The sequence below is a fragment of the Calidris pugnax genome, unplaced genomic scaffold (genome assembly GCF_001431845.1).
Source record: "Calidris pugnax isolate Ruff unplaced genomic scaffold, ASM143184v1 scaffold44, whole genome shotgun sequence".
Lineage (NCBI taxonomy): Eukaryota > Metazoa > Chordata > Aves > Charadriiformes > Scolopacidae > Calidris > Calidris pugnax.
This window is the reverse complement of record NW_015094506.1, coordinates 9,670,360-9,690,378: the sequence shown is the minus strand read 5'-3', so window position 1 is coordinate 9,690,378 and position 20,019 is coordinate 9,670,360. Positions and strand designations below refer to the sequence as shown.

The window sequence follows — 20,019 nt, the reverse complement described above, 5'->3', positions numbered from 1 at the left end:
GAAAATATCTGATTGAAGGGTTTTAAATCACTGTTTAAAGGGTCTGTTTCTTCTGTGCTTTCATGAACAGAACCCTGTGTCAACACCACCTCGTGTCAAAAGATTAAATATGCAGTCACTTGAAGAGCTACATCATTTCTGTGTCTCGGCATCGTAGGATCAATGAAAGGAAGAGATGTAGGAGTACAGGTTGATAGACAAGAAAATGCAGCAGAATGACTTGGATTTGTTAAAAACTGACTGAAAAACAACAATGAGCAAATGCAAAGAAACAATCAGACCAACAGTTGAGGAGACTGATCTGCTTTCCCACTTGAGATGAGGATCCAGCCGCAGGGCTGATAGAGCTGCTAACATGGCTTCTACCCTCACCAAATTAGCTCTGTGACTCAAGAAAAAGTTCCAGTTACCTTCAGCTGGCTCACCTACCAAGGGGTTACACTGCCCCAGGCATTCATACACACAATTATAGTGTGTGAAACAGAAAGAAAATGCTTTTTGAAAAGAGCACTTACTGAATTTGACACATTGGCTGAGGCAGTCGTTCTGCTACTGTAAGGAGATAAATTCCTTGCATGCTAGGTTATTATTTTTAATGTCCTGCAGGAGGTGAATTATTCAGGATTAGGAAACATAAACTACTGAGAAATTTTGTAGGTCTGAGTGCCTCTTCAGAGTTATAACGTCCTAATTGTTTTTTGAAATCTACTGTAGGGAGGGTCTCACCCACTGAATGCTGTCCTTAATCTAAAATGGCCCGTGCTAACATTTCCTGTAGCTTGAAAACAAAATGAGGAAAAAAAAAAATAAAGAAAGGCCAAGAGGAGAAATGAGAGAAGGAGAAAAATATGGGAAACATTTGGTTGTATTATTAATGAACATTTGAATTACTACTTTTGATGATCACGTTTTGAGAAAAAAGTAAAATGGGGAAATGAGAGAGATTCTCTCATGCCTATTTCTAATATGTCTTACTGTCTTAGAAACCTATGCTGAGGATTCAGACATCTGTTCTGCAGGACAGATGTGCTATAAAGTACAAATGCTGATGTCTTTGTGGAAGAAGAGGTTAAGCCAAAGCCTATTAAGGTCAATAAAAAACTTCTGGTTTTTTCAATGGGCTTCAGATCAGGTGCAAAGTAAGTGATGGGGGACTATGGGGTCTCTGCTCCCCACACAGCTCTACCACAGGGCTCCCAAATGACCCCACCAACTAATTTACGTTATATGCCTCAGTTTCCCTACTTTTCTGAGTCTTCTAAAGTGCCTACCCAAAAGTATAACCAGGCTTAATGGCTCATAAGGTGATTGAAAAATCTTAGAAAGTGCTATCGGACTGCAAGGTATTCATGGTACCCAGCAAATGTTTCTTTTATGGCTGGTTAAACACTTAATGTTTAAGATACAAGGGGCTGGTGAACACAACTGTTAATAACAGATTCCCATAGATTAGGTTTTCTCCCGTGGGTCTACTTTGAACTTCATTCCCATGTTTATTTAGCTGTGCGTATGTGTGTGCATGGCCCCGCATGTAGCAAAGGGCCAGAAGGACCGAGCCCCTCCCTGAGGAAGCTCTGACAGAGGATCTGTGCAAATGTGCTTCCTCTTCCTTTCACTCCCCAACCTTAAGGTCAGAGGATCTGGAAAATCCTCCTCCACCCTGTGACTTGATCTGACGATTGTAAGAGAACCGCGGTTCCCCCTGCGCCTTCCGCTCCCCACCCTTCCCTCTCGCAGCCCCGTAACCCTTTAAAGCCTTCTCCAGATTGATGCCTATCGATCCTGGGCTCCGAGGAGGGACGAGGGGGCATTGGGTGCCTGTGTTTTCACAGTTTTCCTAGGCAGTAGGATGTTCCTGTGACCCTCATGGGCCAAGGCAGCATGTGGAAACGGTGCCTCAAAAGGTGTCCCAGAGGCACTGCTTCCTGCTCCCAGACAGACAAGAGGCAAGCCTGGAAAATGCATCAATTATTAACTCAGTTGAAAAGAGTTAACTGGGCTTTTTTATTTATTTCTTTTTTTTTTCCATGCTTAATCTCAGCTATTTGGACTCAGGTCAGTCGAGTCAGGAATTCCTGCCTTTGGCTTCCAGCTCCGCTACAGCATGAGGGGCCCCCATGGTGGCCGGCGGCACAGGGGCCGGTGCTGGTGGCCGGCACGGATGGGAGCATGGGGGCTGCGAGGAGGCCATTTCAAGGGTCCCATTCTGGGTGGATCTGTCCCACAGTTGCTGGCACTGCCCTTAAACAACTGGTTTAGGGACTCTTAGAAAAGCCTTCAGGGACCCTGGGTAGGAAAGGGGACAGTCAGCCAGAGGAGCGTCTCCATGGCCCATCCAACCTTTGGAGAAATCATGAATTCTTTGGGCTGGAGATTTCTTAGGAAAAAACAAAACAAACCAAATCAAAACAGCAAAAAAAATAATGGCATTTGGAGTTGATTTTATCTGCCTTTTGGCTCCTGAGCCTTTTAGTCACCCTAGGCTTTTCTCTGACCCCATCAGAGCTAGAAAGTGACTTTTTATTTTCAATGGAAGGCACAATTTCCACAAAGAAGAGCTGAGGTGCTGTGACAAACACACCAGCCGCAGGCAGACAGTAAAACCACCAGATCGAGCCGTGTGCCGGCCATGGCCCAGAAACCCAGGCTGTGGTTCGAGATGAAGACTGTCTCACCCAAATGGCGGCTGTGGGCCTGCCAAAGGGAGCGAGGATGATTCACAGCCCAGTGTGCCCCTTCCCTCCACCCAAAGCCAAGTGCTTTCAGGCCCCACAGGGCTTTCGGATGGGGAATACCCCAGCACTTGACCTTGGCTGCCATTTTTAATGTATCTCCAGTAAAATGGGGTGCTGGGGAGGCAGCAGCCACAGCAGCCCCGCTGGCACCACAGCAGGCAGGACCTCGCCTCCTGACCCCCATCCTCTGGAGGAGCGGGCTCACGTCCCTCCCCACAGCTGCCTGTCTGCAGGAAGAGGCCGACATGATCTATGACCCTCCTCAGCTGCCGGTTCAGGCCATAGGCTCACCCCCACCGGCTGGCCGGCTGGGGTGGCTCTTCCTGCACACCTGCCCTTGGCCAGAGCTGGGGGAGCAGGAAGGGACACCAGGGCTGGGATGCCACCAGGCACAGCTTGGCGTGTCCCCGATGCCAGCCTTTGCAGCTTCCCAGCTCATTTCAGCCAGCAAAGGACTGGTCCCCGCTAGGACAGGACAGTGAAGGTGGCAGTGTCCCACCTGCTGCTCCTGTTTGTGGGCAGACGGTCACCCCAGCACTTTCTGGAGACACTAAATGCACTCTCAAACTCCAAAAGTCCACATGCAAACCTAATTATTTTGCATTAATCAAAACAGTTTTAAGGAACCACCTGGGACTATTAGCATTTGTTGCTTTTGTACACAGACATTTCTGGTGCAGTGTGTAGGCTTTGCATCCTTAAGAGGAGCAGAAGGTACTCCCCAAAGAGCAAATTCAACATGTGCCTCCATTTCTCCACTCAGTCTAGACTGAGCAAACATTTTAGGTTCTATCAGTGTTTGTGGTCTGCAATTAAAAAAGCTGAGACAGATACATGTTAGTCTAGTTCTGCTGTAGAGTGATTTATGGCGGACACGCAGGCCAGGGACTGCGCACTGCAGCAATACGTCTGTCCTGCAGAATAAGTACTTACTAATATTAGCATTGACCCAGGCAAATTACACAGAGATGCTGGCATAATTACGCCTCTTTGGAAGGCCTTTCAGTAAACACATATGTGTATAAAGTGTCTCTCATTTAAAGAACACAAAGTGGTTTGGGTCTTATTCCACTCCACTTACACTGAGGCGCTATTATTCTTCTATGGAGGTGAAACTATACTGGGTGAAACCACAGGTGTTTGTGTCCTGCAACAAACATTTCTGGGTGCCTCCACTAGCATTTGTAGAGGTAATCACGAAAGGAGTTACCGTGGGGCCATAAACCTGGCTATAAATATATGCACAAATTTCACGTTTCCTGAAGCAGGAACTGCTATTTATTGTGTACAGCACCTGAGACAATGCAGTCTTGACCTGGTTAGGGTTCCTGTGCTGTCCTGCAGTGAAATGGTAAATAAAACAGCAATAATAATGTTGTCTCCTTTCCTTCTGCATGTTGTTATTGCTGGGATGTTTTTGTTTAGTGGCTTGAATTAGCAAACTTGCGGAGTTGCTGCTGAATGAAAAGGATTTGGAAGAAGGCATGTTTTTGCCATTTGTGATTCCCATCTACTTTAAAACAGAGCATGGGTTTCTTGAAATTTTGTAAGAAACAAAACTATGGTTTTTACAATAGTAATGAATTCTGTGCAGTGCAAAAGGTCATATAAAAAGCAGCAGGAGGACAGGATGCTGGGATAAAACACTGAGCAGATTTACTTCCTAAATTAACATTTTTTCTCTTTTTTTTACTCTCCCTGGGACTTTGTGGAGTAACAGCATCTTGTGCTAGACAAAGGAAATGAAAGAGCATTAAGTACAGGTATACTGCAAACATGGTAGGCCAAATGCTGAGACATTTCTAAAGGAAATCAACAAAAAGAACCCAACAAGGAATGCAGATTTAAGTGGAAACATGCAATTCAGCTTATCAGCAACTTTGTATTTTATTCATTGTCAAATGTATTGGGAAGATATTAAGTGAACAAATATATGTAAAAGCTGTCAAATATGATCAACATGAATGAAGTAATTGAATTTATGAGAAACTCATGTGCACCTACCCATGCAAGTATGAAGTAGGGTTATTATACCTGGCTATATATTTCATGATTCTGAAGAGACTGGACCAAATTCTTCTCTACCACAATTTCATCACAGTCGTCAGACATTTATTAAGTTCTTTTTTGTCTGCTTTAAGTGCCTGAAAATGTAAGCTCCAATCACACTTTAATCCAACAGATGTATGTAAGTTTAGTTTAATAAATATAAAGGTCACAAATTCAAATGTCTGAGAAGTTTGGAAGAAGTTTTAATTAAATACAAGTTTAGCTCAGTGCAGCAACTAATGATTTACTTGAACAAGGTGTTTGACTCACCAAGAAAAATCTACAACAAGGCATAAAATGTCATGACATAGACTTTAAAAACCTTGCTAAGTTTACAAGAAATTCCTGGATACATTGGTCACTTCACTTTACTATCTGGGCCCTTCTGCCTGCTCCAAGGTCTCAGGAGGGCTCCGCACTCAGTTGCCCCAGGCCACGAGGAGCACTAGGACACGCTGATTTCCTCCTCAGGTCCTCATCCTCCTGGGGAAGTGATGGTGGCTGGAGTGACTTATCTCAGCAGCCAGCCATACCTCCTGGCCAATGCAAGAAGGGGTCAGCGCCATTGCTTGCCGTTCCCTGTCCTTCCTCATGCCAAGGAGCTGTATAAAGCACAGTCCTAACATCTCTGTCCATTTTTCTCTTTTAGCCTCCTCCTCCACGGGACTGTTTCTAATTTCTTGCCGTGCTGTCACACTTGCTGGGCACACCCATTCATCCTCAAGTTCCTGTGGGATAAAAGGAGTCTTAAGTTACCTGTTTTCTATTTCGGGCAAGATTTTCAGAGTCCTTTCCTGTACCTAGTCCCCAAGATCCTGCTGGGCTCTCCAAGGATAAGCTCTTGCAGAAGAGAGGAAGCAGAGAAGACTCCCATAGGAACAGCACTCCTTCTTTCTAGCTCTCTGCATCTCTCTGGATGTATCCTCTGAATTTTCAATGGAAAAAAATAAGCTTTGCCCCATTTTCCTTTCCAGCAGACAGTGGAAGACTACCAAAAGGGCTGGGAGGTGTAAAAAGGATAAGTATAAATATTACAGAGAAAGAGAAAAAGCTGCAAGATAGAGAAATACATAAGTCAAAGGAAGAAAATGATGAAATAAGAAAGAGTGAAGAAGAGGAAGGTGCAGAAAAGAAGTCACAATCTCAAGCATCTGTGTAGCTGAGGCTTCCACTTCCATGGTAATTGGCACTTCCTAAGTTTATCTAATTGTTCAGAAGCATTTTGTGCTCACAAACACTGATTTCATACAGAACATGTTGAAAGGATCACAGAAAACCAATCTTTTATGAAATGTGCTGGAATAGCTGTAACTAAGTTACTGTTCCAGGTGAACAGTGAGAAAAAGTCAGTACAGTGCGGTGGACTACAACATGCTTCCACATTCTGCCTGGGATTGCTCCCCAAATACCTCCTACTGGGATAATCTAAAACTTTGAAGATCTATGACCAGTGCACACAAATCGTATCCTCCTTTGCTTTTTCTTTATCATCTTCCTCCCAACCTTCCTCTTAGTTCTTTGGGTCAAAAGGGCATAACTTCCTGTCTGCCTCCTAAGACCATAGTCTTTTTTATTTTGAAACAAAAATGAGCTGAAGATTAATTTTATTTTGCAGATAGCTGAACGTGAAAACATTTGAAATGAACAGGAACAGAATTAGAGTGCCTTTTTTAAAAGAAAAAAAAAATGCAAGCAGAGTGATTCCCTCAGAATACTTGCAAAAAAGAAACAGATGTGAAAAAAATCTAAATGTGAATGTAAAATAAAATCCAGACGTGTAAAACCTATTTTTTTTGGCACAGAAAGCCAGATTTATTGATATATCCTCAAAATATGGAAACAACCTATTTGAAAAAGTGAAAAATAAGCTGAAAATACAGCATCATAGGCCTGAAAAAATCAATGAAAAGAACAAAGTGAGTGAGGATTTGCAGAAGCCAAAACTGGAGGAGAGCAAACAAAATAATCCTAGCTAGCAATAAAAAGCCTGTGCATTATAGCTGAAAAAAAAAAATTGGAGACATGATACTTCAAAAGATGATCTGTTATCTCCATCGAGAATTTCCTTGCTAAATTCTGACCCTAATGAGGCTGCAGTATAACATTTCTGCAGCTGATCATCGTGCTACTTAAAAGGATGCTTATTTTTTATAAATCGGAGACTAAGGTTACTTTGAAGTGTCCAGATACTACCATTACATACACTCCACTGCAGTGTGTGAGTTGTTTCCACACTGAAAGCTTTAGAAAAATGTACAACTGATCTACGAAGCATAAAATTCATCCCAATGAGATCTGTAAGTTAATCAATTTAACATACAGAAACTGTTTTTTTCTCTCTATTTTGAGGAAGAACATAATAAAAGCCACACCTGAAAACCCACATAGAAAAAATGTGGGGTTAGAGGCTTCGTCCTTATCTGTTGAACACTTAGCACACACAGGTACAATCCTTATTCCCACTAGCAAATTAATCCTCATTCTTAGTGAACTTTGATGTTCAAAATACAGGCTCACTCAAAAAATCCCAAGTATGTGTCTGACGAAAAGCAGAGATTTGGTTGTTACCTGATTTTCTTCTTCACAGTTTTGAGACATGTAAGGTGTTACACACACAGGTACAGATTTGAATTCTTTGATGCATTTGGCTCACAAGATGCAAGATGTCAACTGCTAAAATATTGGAAAGAAAATGTGTCAACAGAAAACACAGTTTTGATTTTTTTTTTTCAGGTATTTCATTGGTGTCTGACCAAAAAGAAAGTGAATTCTTTAATTAGGTCATCGGTGCACAGTCTTTCTGAAACTTCTGAAGCAATGGTGACAGCCCAAAGCAGATACTTCTGAACTTTCTTCAGTTCGTACCTTACAGATCAATAATTTACTGCAACCTCTTATGCTGGACACAGTAGTGTACTGTAATCTCATATCGTAGCACAATCAGTACAGAGCAACCCTATTCATAAGCATTAATGTTAGTGAACACGTAGAATTTCTGTTGGGTCTATAAACCCACAAACAGCTACATTTGAAGGTATAAGTCCTGATTTAAGATATTAGGATATATAGTGTAAGCTCTCAGATATAGCTGAACACAGTTTAAATCTTCCCTCTCCTCTCCTCTCCTCTCCTCTCCTCTCCTCTCCCAGAATGTGCTGTCTGCTTTAGAGCTCTTCAGAGTAGAATTTTTTCATGCTGCATACAAGGAAGCCAGAAATATTAAATTAAATGTTTTTTGTGTCCTTTCAATCTTTAATATTTTATCTTCTGTACCCTGGAAGAATCCCATCCTAGTCTTGCAGACAGGTGACTCGTCATCTCCAGACAGAAGACTCAGTGTAAATCTTGCATTCAAATAGCATACATGTGTTACAGAGTGACAGGGTAATTGATATCTTATCAGCAGAGATTGCCCTCCCCTTTCTAAGCAATTTAATTTAAAAGGTTAGCAGATAATGCCAGAAGCCCTAGCTTTGACACCTGGGGCTGCAACTCCTCCTCACATAAGTACAAATATGTATTTTCCAGGCAGATGACTTCCCTTTTTATCCAGACCTGAGAACAGTAATTTGCAAATCACTGCAAGATAGTATTCCCTTAAAGATATAAAATAATCTCACAGTTCAGCAGAGACCTTGAATCAGCTAAGTAAGTTTTCCACTCCAGAAGCAAAGGACCATTATCAAGGGCTGCTCATCACTTCCCAGCACTCGTGCCACGAGACCTAGAACATCTCAGTTCCCTGTTTCACACCACTTAACAGTTATGCAGAACTTTGAAGAAAGGTGATGAAAAAACATGCATCTTGGAAAAAAGGCACAGAGCGTATATTGGTAGAGCTCCATGGAAGTTAAGCAGTTGTGTGAACAGAACTCCTCATTAAAAAGGACTGAAATGCTACAATCCCAGCTTTCGTTTGTATCTAGAGGTCTCTAAACTGGCAGACCCACCTTAAGAGAAGTTGGAAAATCTGCAGTGAGGCAAGACAGAGGTGATTCTTGCTGGGAGAAAGACAGGCATCATAGAAGTTGCTGTTTCCTCTACTATACCACACATCCTCAAGGGCATCTGTTTCTAGATTATTAAATTAATCTTTAGCCTGTGACTCATTTTTGTCTCTTCACAAACATAAACTCCCTTGACAGCTGTTCTGCTCTACTGAGGAAAGCATCAGGCCCCAAAGGAAGGTTTTTGCACGTGGGAGAGAAATGGAAGTGGAGACTGTGGAACCTGCAGGGGCAGATGCAGCCCTGCTCTAAATATGACTTATAGTCAGGATTTAGTGATGTGGCCCTTGAGCACATGGAGGTCTTGCAGACCATGCTAATTGGGGAAGTACGGGGAAGAGGAAGGAAACCCTTTCAGCATCATGGTAAATGCCCAATTCGGTTACCTCCCACAGGAGACGCAAGTCATGATTCTGGCTTCACTGTTTTCAGAATTACAAAAAGTACTCATCTTTTTGATGTGCCTTTACCTCAATAAAAATCTCAGAGAAACAAAAACATAGATGATTTTTAAAAAAAATAATCAAATTATGAAACAGTTTTTCAGGGGTGAAGAAATAATTGTTTGGAGCTGCTTGTAATGAGGTTTAAGCACACAAATCCACCTGAAAATGCAGGCTCTGAAATAGTTGCTAAACTTTCAAGAGACTGTTCTTTATCTTTGGTAAAAAATCTCTCACTAGAGCATCCCTTGCCCGCTTCCATGGAGCCTAAGGTCCCCTTGTGACAGCACCGAGCAATAACTTAGTGATAAAAATGTGCCAACGTAAGCATCGCGTGAAACCAACCACCTGTGTGTCTTATAACTTCACTTTTACTAATGGTGGCTTGGGTACATAAAGATTTCCACTTGTCCTAGAGGTAGCAATGAGTTTACAGGCTTATGCATATAGGTAAATGGGGAAAGAAAATGGTTCAGAAAGCCACTGGTTCAAAACTGTGTTTCTGTCCGTGCCACAAGAGAATCCTCTGGAGACTGAAGCAAGCTGTCCACCAAGCTACTTGCTAATATTTTTTTTTCCTCTATAAAACTCAGCTGAGACTGTTCTATCTAGTATTGCTGATCGGAAGCGTAACTGATAAATTAGGGTAAAGTGTACATTTCTTCTGTTTTAATTGAATTTTCACCTTGTTTTTAGTAAATGTTGGTCTTCTTAAGATTACTAGCACATGTATAATTTTACACTGATGCCCTCAAGGAAAGAAGGCTCCTGCAACCTTTGCAGTAACGTACTGAACACTTTGCACTGCTTTTGAGGTTAATCCAGAGAGCAGAACAGAGTTATCTATGCCTTCTGAAATTTGGTTTCATGAGGTTCTGATTGATAGGTAAACCAAGATTATCTAGAGAACCAGAAAGACCAAAGAATAAAGATCTAAAAAGGGAGGAGCAGGTTGAAGACTATTAAGGAATCTATATTGAAATCTGTGGCATAACAGTGGCCCCCAAGACAGTCCAGTCTTTCCTGGTTGGACAAGAATGAGAATTTAAACCTCCCTGAAGCTGTGCAAAACACACAAATTGTTCCAGAAAAGAAGAGCTAATGAAGTCTGGCTTCTTATGGTTTTACATATTTTGACTGGGTTTTTTTGGTAACGAAAAAGTGCAAACTCTGATAGACTTTCAGCACATGGTTAAGGCATTTATGGCATATCATCATGTGGACTCACTACTGTCTGTGTCTTGTTGAGTTCAGTTATGCTTCCTCCTGACATAGCAGTAATGGGGTCTTCTTTCCCAGTGCTAAATTTCAGAGTTTTCATGGAACTTCAAGTAAAGTTAGTTAGACCCTTGAGACCATTTCTGTCAATTTGGCTGAAACGGAGAAGTTGGGTTACCCATTATCAGGGAGAACTGGCAGACCCCATGCAAACACATCCAAGTGCGCAAATCTACAGTTCCACAGACAGAAGTTCTCTCACCTGCACTCACATGGTGTGTGATCACAAAATACTCATTTATTTTTAAAAATGGGCTAAAGTTATTTTTGTCTCTTCGGGATTGGGAAACCAATATTCATTTCTGAAACACCAACAAGGGGCTGAAATTGTTCATAATTAGCTCAATGAAAATTCAGAGTAACACCAATCATTTCAGTACAGTTCTGTTAATTTAGACATGAGGGAGCCTGAGCAGAACAGGAATTTGAGTCAAATCTATTAACCACAAAAGCAGAATGCTCTAACACAGTCATAACTATTTGCCACATGCAAAAGTATACTCCCCACTGCCAACTGCAATCTTGTGATTTGCTTCAAAAAAAGCACTCTCGCCAACTTACGGTGTCATTGTATCAGTTTTAAACATGGATGTTTCTTTAGGGACCATTCCTTGCCACATGTTAGCCTTGTGCTAAATTACATATTATTAAAGACATATTTTTTTTATAGGAATAAAGATCAGGTAAGAACATTATAATATAAATAGGTATGAAAATAAAATAAACGTCACATTGATATATACGTCTCAATCAGTTTGGGAATCAGCAAAGGCACAAATTTTAAATAATTAATTTTGCTGGCTACATCCTTATTTTGTTCTTCATACTATTAATTTCCTACAAGTAAAAAAAAACGTTTCCCCTTATTCTGTTTGCCTGTTCTATTTAGCACAAAAAGAAAGATAAACAAGCCAATAACATGATCGGAAAACATGGAGGGGAAAATAAAAGACTGATAACTATAAGAAACTTTTAACTCAGCAGAGGGAGGAGTTTTGTTCTGTATTATTTTAAAGGTAAATTTTAAAACATCTACTTCCTATTTGCTATGCATTTCAACAAATTTTCTGAAACCTCTGCATATTTTAAAAGTCTCTGCCTTTTTACATTATTTTAATTTGGCAGCCCTGTGGATCATTTATTATTTTACATACATGAGCTTCACTTGAAATGAATTATCAGTCTGTTTTCTGATCTTCTCTGTCTATCAGACTACAGAATAATTCTCTGCTGTCTTGACCACCACAATGTCTTATTGCTATTGCTAGGGAAGAACTGCTAAATGATCTAAACGAGAAACATGCATACATACATCTGCATTTATATGTGTGTAGGGTTATGAAACAGGCTTCCACCATTCAGAGGAACAGTACAACAGTAAAAGCCTACACTGACTGTTCAAGAACATGGTGCATTGATACTAACTAAACTGGTCCTGGTCCTTTATTTTATTGTAAGTATTGACTTTTTGAATGAATTTAGACTGGAACTCAGATCAAAGCCCATTACTAATTTCCTTGTTTATTACTGGGAGCTAAGAAATTCCTGTACAATTCCCACAAGGATGCAGACAGAGTCTGGACAGACAGACAAGTGAAAAGTGGGAGCTAATGAATATTGCTCTAGTGTCAGACAGGTAAAGCACTCCCCTCTTCCTGTTAATTCAGTCGAAACAATGAAGAGAAAAACCCAACCCACCCTTGTCTTGTTTGGCTTAGACATGAACCCTTGATAAGACTCTGGAAAACAAGAAACTTTGTAATAGATTTTAGCTACCTTTGGCTGAGAAACTCATATGTCATAAAAATGTAAAAATAGCAGTGTACTTCTGCAACCAATGTACACTCAGCTTGATACATTGTAGATAACAGAAAATGGCTGAGATAAAGTATAATATAACATTTTTCCTTGAATATTACATACTTTACATTTCTCTACAGAAAGGATATCCCAGCAGGAAGGAGAAAGGTGGAGCACAATCCCTGTAGCATTTCTTGTTCTGCATTGTACAAGACTTTGTAGGGACACAGGAAGAGGATACGGAAGTTTCTACAGGAAAACGGAGAAAAGTTCAAACATAAACAGCATCCAAAAAATTTACCAACAGTTTGTAACATTTCCTTTTTCTCTTTAAATATTTAAAGACATTTACATTACAACATAGTTTACTATACAGTTCTATAGGTATACATTTTTGCAATTTCTCTCACAATATCTCAAAGCAATTTCTAACACGAATTGTGCAAGTTTTATTACATGGAGTAATGTAATACTATTTAGTATAGCATCCTCCTTTCAACAGAATGATCAAGTGTTGGACTAACAAGTTTATACTACGATCTGTGTAGGATTTTAAAGAAACTTGGGATTTAACCAAAGCCCTCCTGAAGACCACTTCCACAATAAACCCCTGATTGAAACCCACCGAAGTCAAAAGAAACTTGCTGTAACCTCAACACCTTTTACAAAAGGCTGCAAGGTCTTGTTTCAGCAAAGCTTAAGAATGTGCTTAAATCTAGCATTGCATGCAGCTGAAACATGGATCAGAAGGTTATAGCTGAAGATCTGTCCTCTCACCCGGAGCAGCTGTTCTTCACTGGATGGTGACAATGGTGGGATACAGCCATGTTAGCCATTCCCATAGGCCTGCGGTTGATTGAACTTATTTTGTGTCAAGCACAACAGAAGAGCACATGGTTAACTCTTAAGAACTTGTTTATTAAGTATGGACTTAGGCTGAAGTTTACACTCTTTTGCAAAGTCTGGTTATGAAGGAGCCTACAGTTTGTATAAAAAAAAACCAACTTTCCATGTAAATGTGGCATCTCTTGATAACACCCAGTCAAAAGTGCAGAACAACAGCCAAGGCAGTATTTGTATTAGAACTGTGACTATTGCTAGTATGTGATAAAAAGTTATTAGACAGGCAAATGGGTATCAGATTTTCAATGCGTATATATTTAAGGTACAGGCAGGATAGCAGTCCTGAAATAATACAGAGCAAACCAGTAAATGAAAGATGCAAGTGCTGGTAATTTGTGGAGGAATAAGTTTGCATTGCAAGCTTACCTTACTTGAGTTTTCAGAAGGATCGAAATGCTGTGACTTTTAAATGAGTGAGATGTGAGTATGTCTACACTGAAAGCTTTTTGTATCTGTATTTTTAATGCATCGCAAGCCCCCTCCAAATGCAATCCCCTGAAGAGGAATTCCACATTTTAGCTGTACTGAAGGCAGAATATGAATCTATATGAATCTCTCTCCTTTACTGTACATCAAGAAAAATAAGTGCACATGCACACATAAGGTAAAGGTATTAAGACACATTCACTTTTTACCTTTATTTTATGTAATGTGGCTCAGAAAAAGGATTTTCTCACCAAAAAAAAGGCAGCTATAACCATGTTAATAGCAGTCTTTTCCTATAAGAAACATATAATTCATGTACTTTATGGTCTGTACCAATGACTGGTTAAGGTCAAAGGTTTTGACTTTAAAAACCCAAAGATTTTTTTTTAAGATTTATTTGCTTTGGCAAAGTGTCTTTTATATAATGTTTATAATTATGGGTGTGAAGTATGAGAATAGGGAAGGCTTTAAGAAAACATTAATTATTTTATTAGAAAATGCACATCACCAAGAACATGCGTAATTAACTTTGTAACTACAAACAAGATAATACCATCCCTGGAACATCAAAATCAAATACACAGTAATTAGAAGAGAAAAAAAATTGCACCTAACTGAAAATTGTGAAGTAGAAATGTCTCCCGAAGTGTGTGTCATACTGGGAAACAAAAGCTATAACATCACATGTTGAAGATAAAATCTGCACAGTTTCATTTGTCATCTAAAAATCTTAGAATTAGTGTGGACTGAACAGAAGTGGCAGTGAGTCGCGCTCCATTTGACCAAAAGCATTTGAGAACAGTAAAAGCAGTTTAATTATATTCAGATGCTACGGTGATATTTGGCAGCAGAACTACCTTGGTTAGGTTATATTTCGAGATTAGGTTAGAATAAGACAGATGGGAGACAGGGGGGGAAAAAAACGGGGAAAGAGACCGATAAAATGCAACTAAAGTTCTAGCTCAGACCTTTAATTAATTAGCCTGGCAAAGAAATTGCAGTAGAACAGATTGAAAGATTTAAGCAGCACTGTGACCTCTGAAATAGTTAATCTTTGGAGTTAGATTAGACCTCATGGTTATTCAAAGATTCTTGGAATCCTCTTTCCCTGTTTTCCTGGGTTGCTCATTTAGGTGCTATAGGCTCTTTCAATACACACAGCAACACGACATTCCTGAAATGACAAAAAAAACGTAGGCAATTACACTGCACACAGGAGGTAATTCCTTATAAATCTTTCACTAAGAAGGCAAACCTAATGAAATCGTACACGCAAGTGATGCTTTTAATCGAAATGTGTTGGGTCATGTGCTATCTGCCACAACATCCAGGAAAAGCAAAACATTTAGGAAAGTAAAAAAGTGCCAGAGGAAGAAGAGTGCAAAAGCAGTAATTTTCCCCAAATTTCCCCCTTTCTGATCAAGCACCACAGCCTTCTGTGGGTGGGTAGGGGAGAAGGGGAAAACCTCAGGGTCTCCAAAATATCAGTCCCTTAAGACTGAAGGCAGATTTCTGACTACAACCCAGCAGTAATTCTCATTCACAGCCTCTGTCACGAGGGACTGAAACATTCTCCCTGAGGGAAAAAGAAGTCCCTGGAAGAAGGGAAGAGGCTCCCGCTTCTTTGCTGAAGTCCTACCATCTGCACAGTATAAGTGTTTCATGGTAGGAAGAAGCACTTAGCCCTTCTCCTGCCTCTGACAGGAAACATTTTAGGTTAAAACTTGTAGAATTTCTTTGTTCCAGAAAATGTGGCATGAGGATTCGGACCTTCTGATAATGACATGCAATTGTTTTTCACACTAACCTGATCCAACTTTGAACAAGAGTTTTCTCGGCAGCACACACAGTTCTGTTGATGTCTGCCATCTGAAACCTTTTCTAAAGCTCACGATTTCATTCTAGATAGCTCAGCAAAAAGCCCAGGAAGGAATAATGCTTGCTGAGGAACAATGTGTTGTCCAATCACTTGAGTTTCCATGGGTTTAGAGTCAGCGTTACACCCTGGAGGTAGCACTGGACAGTATTGCAGACAGCACTTTTCCTGCCAGTGAAGCTGCCTGCGAGATGAGATAAAACTGAGGACCTGACCACTTTGTGAGTGGTATGGATCCCCCGGGACTTTTTGCAATAATGAAGTTGTTGGCTCCGAAGCCCATGTTTGTCCAGCTACAGGAAAGTGTGAAAGAGAAAAGCCAAACCTGCAAGAGGAACATTCATCAATATTGATGCAACGCTTACAAGGCATTTAAATAGTATGTTGTGAAGGGCAACCAAGAATCCTTCATGAGTTAGGCTGTCATTCCAAACTCAGGTAATTAATTTCTATATACCCACTTTCCAAAATCCCCTGGAAATCCCCCTGTAACCTGTCAGGTGGTTATTCAAGCTAGAATTACTAAGAAATGAGAGAGAATGGTTACGAGTGATTCTCCCACAGAACCTATTGTGTTAGTCGTCACAAAGGCAGACACAAATTTGAAGCCTCTTCACTACAGAGCCTATAATCAAGAAAGAAACACAAAATGTTTAGAGAGGGTGAAACAATGTATGCATTCATTAAATACATTCGCAATTAAAATATTAAATGAAACTACAATTATTTCCAACTGCTTTCAACTTTGTTCTTGATAATTACATATGATTATAAGCATCTATGTACATTTAAGGAAAATTGCGTACCGCAAAGCGACATTACAATTATTTAATTTAATGTAATAATTTAATTACAGTGGGGCTCAAGGCTCAGAGTGAAATTACACTAAAACTTGGACTAACACAGACAGGAGCCTCAGCCTGAAGAGCTTAAACAGAGATCTGGAGCACAGCAAATCTACCTTTTTTTTTTGTTTTGTTTTGTTTCCTTCTTTTAGATTGGTTAATTACAGAAGCACATGAGATTTATGAACAGTTTAAAAATACAGTAGAAACAATCTGAAAGGACAGACAAAGCCTGGTTTCTTAATTGATGTAATCTAATAAAAATGAGGCAGAATTATAGCCACTATACTTAGGAATGCTTTGGGGCAATTTTTTCAACAGAGGGACAGGTTTATAAATATGAGCTCTTTTACAAACTGCGCTCTCCCTAGATAAACAGGAGACAGAGACATCCCGGGTGCATATGTTTGCTCAAGGATCGCCTGAACCCATTAGATTAGGACTTTCGGCGGGGGTAACCTGCCTTACTGGTCGAAGGGGAGCTGTCTCTAGTTACTCTTAGTCCTTTACGAGTGCGACAGCTGTTGTCTGGACCAACTCTGAGCAAGGAACTTCCAAAGCTAAACCCCCAAAATCTTCACAGCTTGAGGACAGGATTCAGGCTTTATAATTAGCGGTTGTAATGATAATAAGCGCTGATGAAAGGATGTGAATGGAGACACAGAAGTCCACAAGAGACTCTACTAAAAACATAACTAGCATTTTTATGCCTGCGTTCGCAAACAGGTTTTTTGAGTGGAATTGCTTTTCCACAAGAAAAAAGCTCCTACACAATGTAATCCCCAAATTTCCTCATTCATCATCTTGTATTTTTGCATCAGATAATCCTTAAGGATAACTACAAGTCAAGATTAATTTAGCCAGGCAGATATCACGGATGAGAGAGTTTCAGCAAACACTCTGTAAAGCACAGTGTTTTTATCAAGCACATAGATGTAGTTTCCAAAAATATTTTCCTGATGACATCCATAGTGATAGAATCAGTAGCTAGCCCTGGCCAAAAACTCCCATTTTCTTTCACTTCCAGCAGAGCTTTCTGGATTCCTGGTGTTTCCAACATACCCGGGTGGCTTTATTCCATTAAACAAGTTCCACGCTTTCTTCTCCAGCATCTGTAGGGTAGTATGAAGAGCCTTCATCCAATGGCCATCCAACTTCCAGCATTTAGGCACCTTTATTTAGGTTGCTACCTCACTATCTAGACAAAAAAAGGACTGGTGCTGTAAAAAAAAAAAGTATCTGGTGCTGTCAACCAAGTTACAGTATAGTAAATAAAAGAAACATTTTATTTTTTAAACATTTTTAAAGAGATAGCTTTATTCACTTTTTGTAAAAGAAAAGAAGTTATACTGGTTTTGGGAGTTTGTTCTCTCAGGTCTCCACACTTCTAACTGGTCAAGGCATCTCTGGAATATCTCTGCTTTGTCTCTTGTTCACAAAATCGATGAAAGACAAACGTATGGTGTGTATGAAAGACAAACCTATGAATGCTGGTACCCCCAGCTGTCAGTCCAATGTTGCTAATTGGCAGCATAAGAGCTTCTCTGGCTGCCTTGTTTTGCAAAACCGGGTCTTCAGTTGTAGCTCCCAAACAAAGGTCGATTCCTGGATCCTAATGACTTCAACTAACACTTACGGCAAGGACTTCATCCACTGCGCATTTTAATCTAGGACATATACTAACTCAGGTGAAACTTTTTAATGCTTCTTTATTTGAGAAACACGAAATGAGGGTTTAGCAGACCTCACATCTGTATTCCAAAAGTCAGAATGACTTCTAAAAGGGAATTATTTGAGGAAAAGAACAGAGTTACATAATTTGGTGTGCCTGTTATTTTTGTTCCCCCATGGGATGTTAGAAGATGAGAAGAAGACCTGATGGACTTCCACAAGAGACTCGCAATTTGCTCACTGCCAGCTGTTTGGATGTTATTGACTAATGTCTAGTGGCCAACTGTGACGATCTTTTTAATTCCATCAAAGCACACTTTTGTTCCCAATAACATCGTAAGCAATAACCCAATAGAGTGATAAAAAATAACCATACCTTCTGTGTCATTGCACATCAAGCACATTCTGAACTACACCGATTGTGCTGGAGTGATAAATCTTGTGACTGTTAAATGAAATAGCAGCACAGCATTGATTTTGAAGTATTACGCACTGAACATCACTGACGCACTGGGCAGACAGAAGATAATGCTGCTGAGGATTTCCAAATAAAGTAAGAAATAGATGGTACAATTCAGATATATGATACACAAGAGACATAAAGGATGTAAACTCCAAATACTGGAAATGTGTCCCTTTTAATAAATCCAAACCAACGGTTTAGAATTGCGGTCTACAGCTGGAGGGTCAAAACCAAAATCCCAGTCAGCACACTACCTCTGGCTTGTCTTTGGGATATGACGTGGAACTGGAAGTTCCACCTTGAATTTGACGATTTGAGGGCCCCTTGACTTTTAATCTTGGTTTACCTTTGTCGTGCCACGTTGCACCGTTTGAGTGTTTCCTGATCTATGTGAGGTCTGGCTCGGGAAGGCCGGCGGTGAAGGGAGCACCCAGCGAGCTCTACCTTTGGGAAGGAAGCACCTGAGGACTCTACCTTCGGGAAAGCAGCACCCAGTGACCCCTCCCTTCGGGAAGGGGGCACCCAGGGAGCTCTACCTTTGGGAAAGTAGCACCCAGGGAGCTCTCCCTTTGGGAAGGGGGCACCCAGGGAGCTCTACCTTCAGGAAGGAAGCACCTGAGGACTCTACCTTTGGGAAAGCAGCACCCAGGGAGCTCTACCTTCGGGAAGGAGGCACCCATCGAGCTACCCCACATGGCCAACCCCTCCCAAAGTGGAGGCTCCAGCACTCCTCTCCACTGCCACCCCACAACGCCCGGTCCGATGGGGACGAGGCCCCCCGCCTCTCCCAGGGCCAACGCCTCGCCGAGGCCCCTCGCCATCCCACGGGGAGGCCTGCGCGCCCCTCCTAAGCCCTCCACAGCCACGGGTGGGTTTCGGCCAGGGCACCCCGCAGCCGGTGGCCGTCGGGAAGCTCCTCCCCAGGGGTGTAGCACAGGAAGAGGTGGAGGTCGGGGGAGCCGGCGGAGCTCCCTGCGAGGCGGCGGAGGTGCCGCTAGCCCGCCGGGCCGTACGATGTGCGTGTCTTATGTTACAGCCATGCTGCGCATCGGTGGCCAGAGCGAGGGGCGAGGGGAGGAAAAGCCTGTTTACACAGACGGCAAACCGCCTGGGGAATAATGCAGGGGAGGAAGTGAGCCGGCTCGCTGTCTGACTGCTCTGACTTCCTGCTCGCTCCCGCACACGGGCGCACACACACACACACACACACGCACACACACACACGCACTCTCCGGCCGCAAAAATTAAAAAAAAAAAAAAAAAAAAAAAGAAGAGGGGAAAAAAAATCAGGATCTCGTTACAAGAGCAACAGAGCGCCTGCAGAAGAGTGTCAGCATGGAGAAGCGGGGGATTTTACCCAGCTCCCTCTAAAGTGCCAGGAGGGAGCGGAAAAGTCCCTCTCAGGCTCTGGGTAGGTACAAGTGCTGCTGCTGCTGCTGCTGCGCCGGCCCCGGCGCCTGCAAAGTTTCGGGGGGCTTGGGGCAGGGCGGCTGCGGGAGGCTGCGGGAGCCGGCGCCCCCCCC

General features: G+C 41.5%; 1 protein-coding gene across 1 annotated transcript in view; it reads left to right on the top strand.

The window, feature by feature from the left end:
• Positions 1-19,454: 19,454 nt before the first annotated feature.
• The window catches only part of ELK3 (ELK3, ETS-domain protein (SRF accessory protein 2)), a 40,898-nt gene continuing 40,333 nt past the window's right edge, over positions 19,455-20,019 (top strand). The window contains exon 1 of the mRNA XM_014964286.1: positions 19,455-19,907. The gene's annotated coding sequence lies outside the window, so the exon portion shown is untranslated. The remainder of the gene's footprint in view (positions 19,908-20,019) is intronic.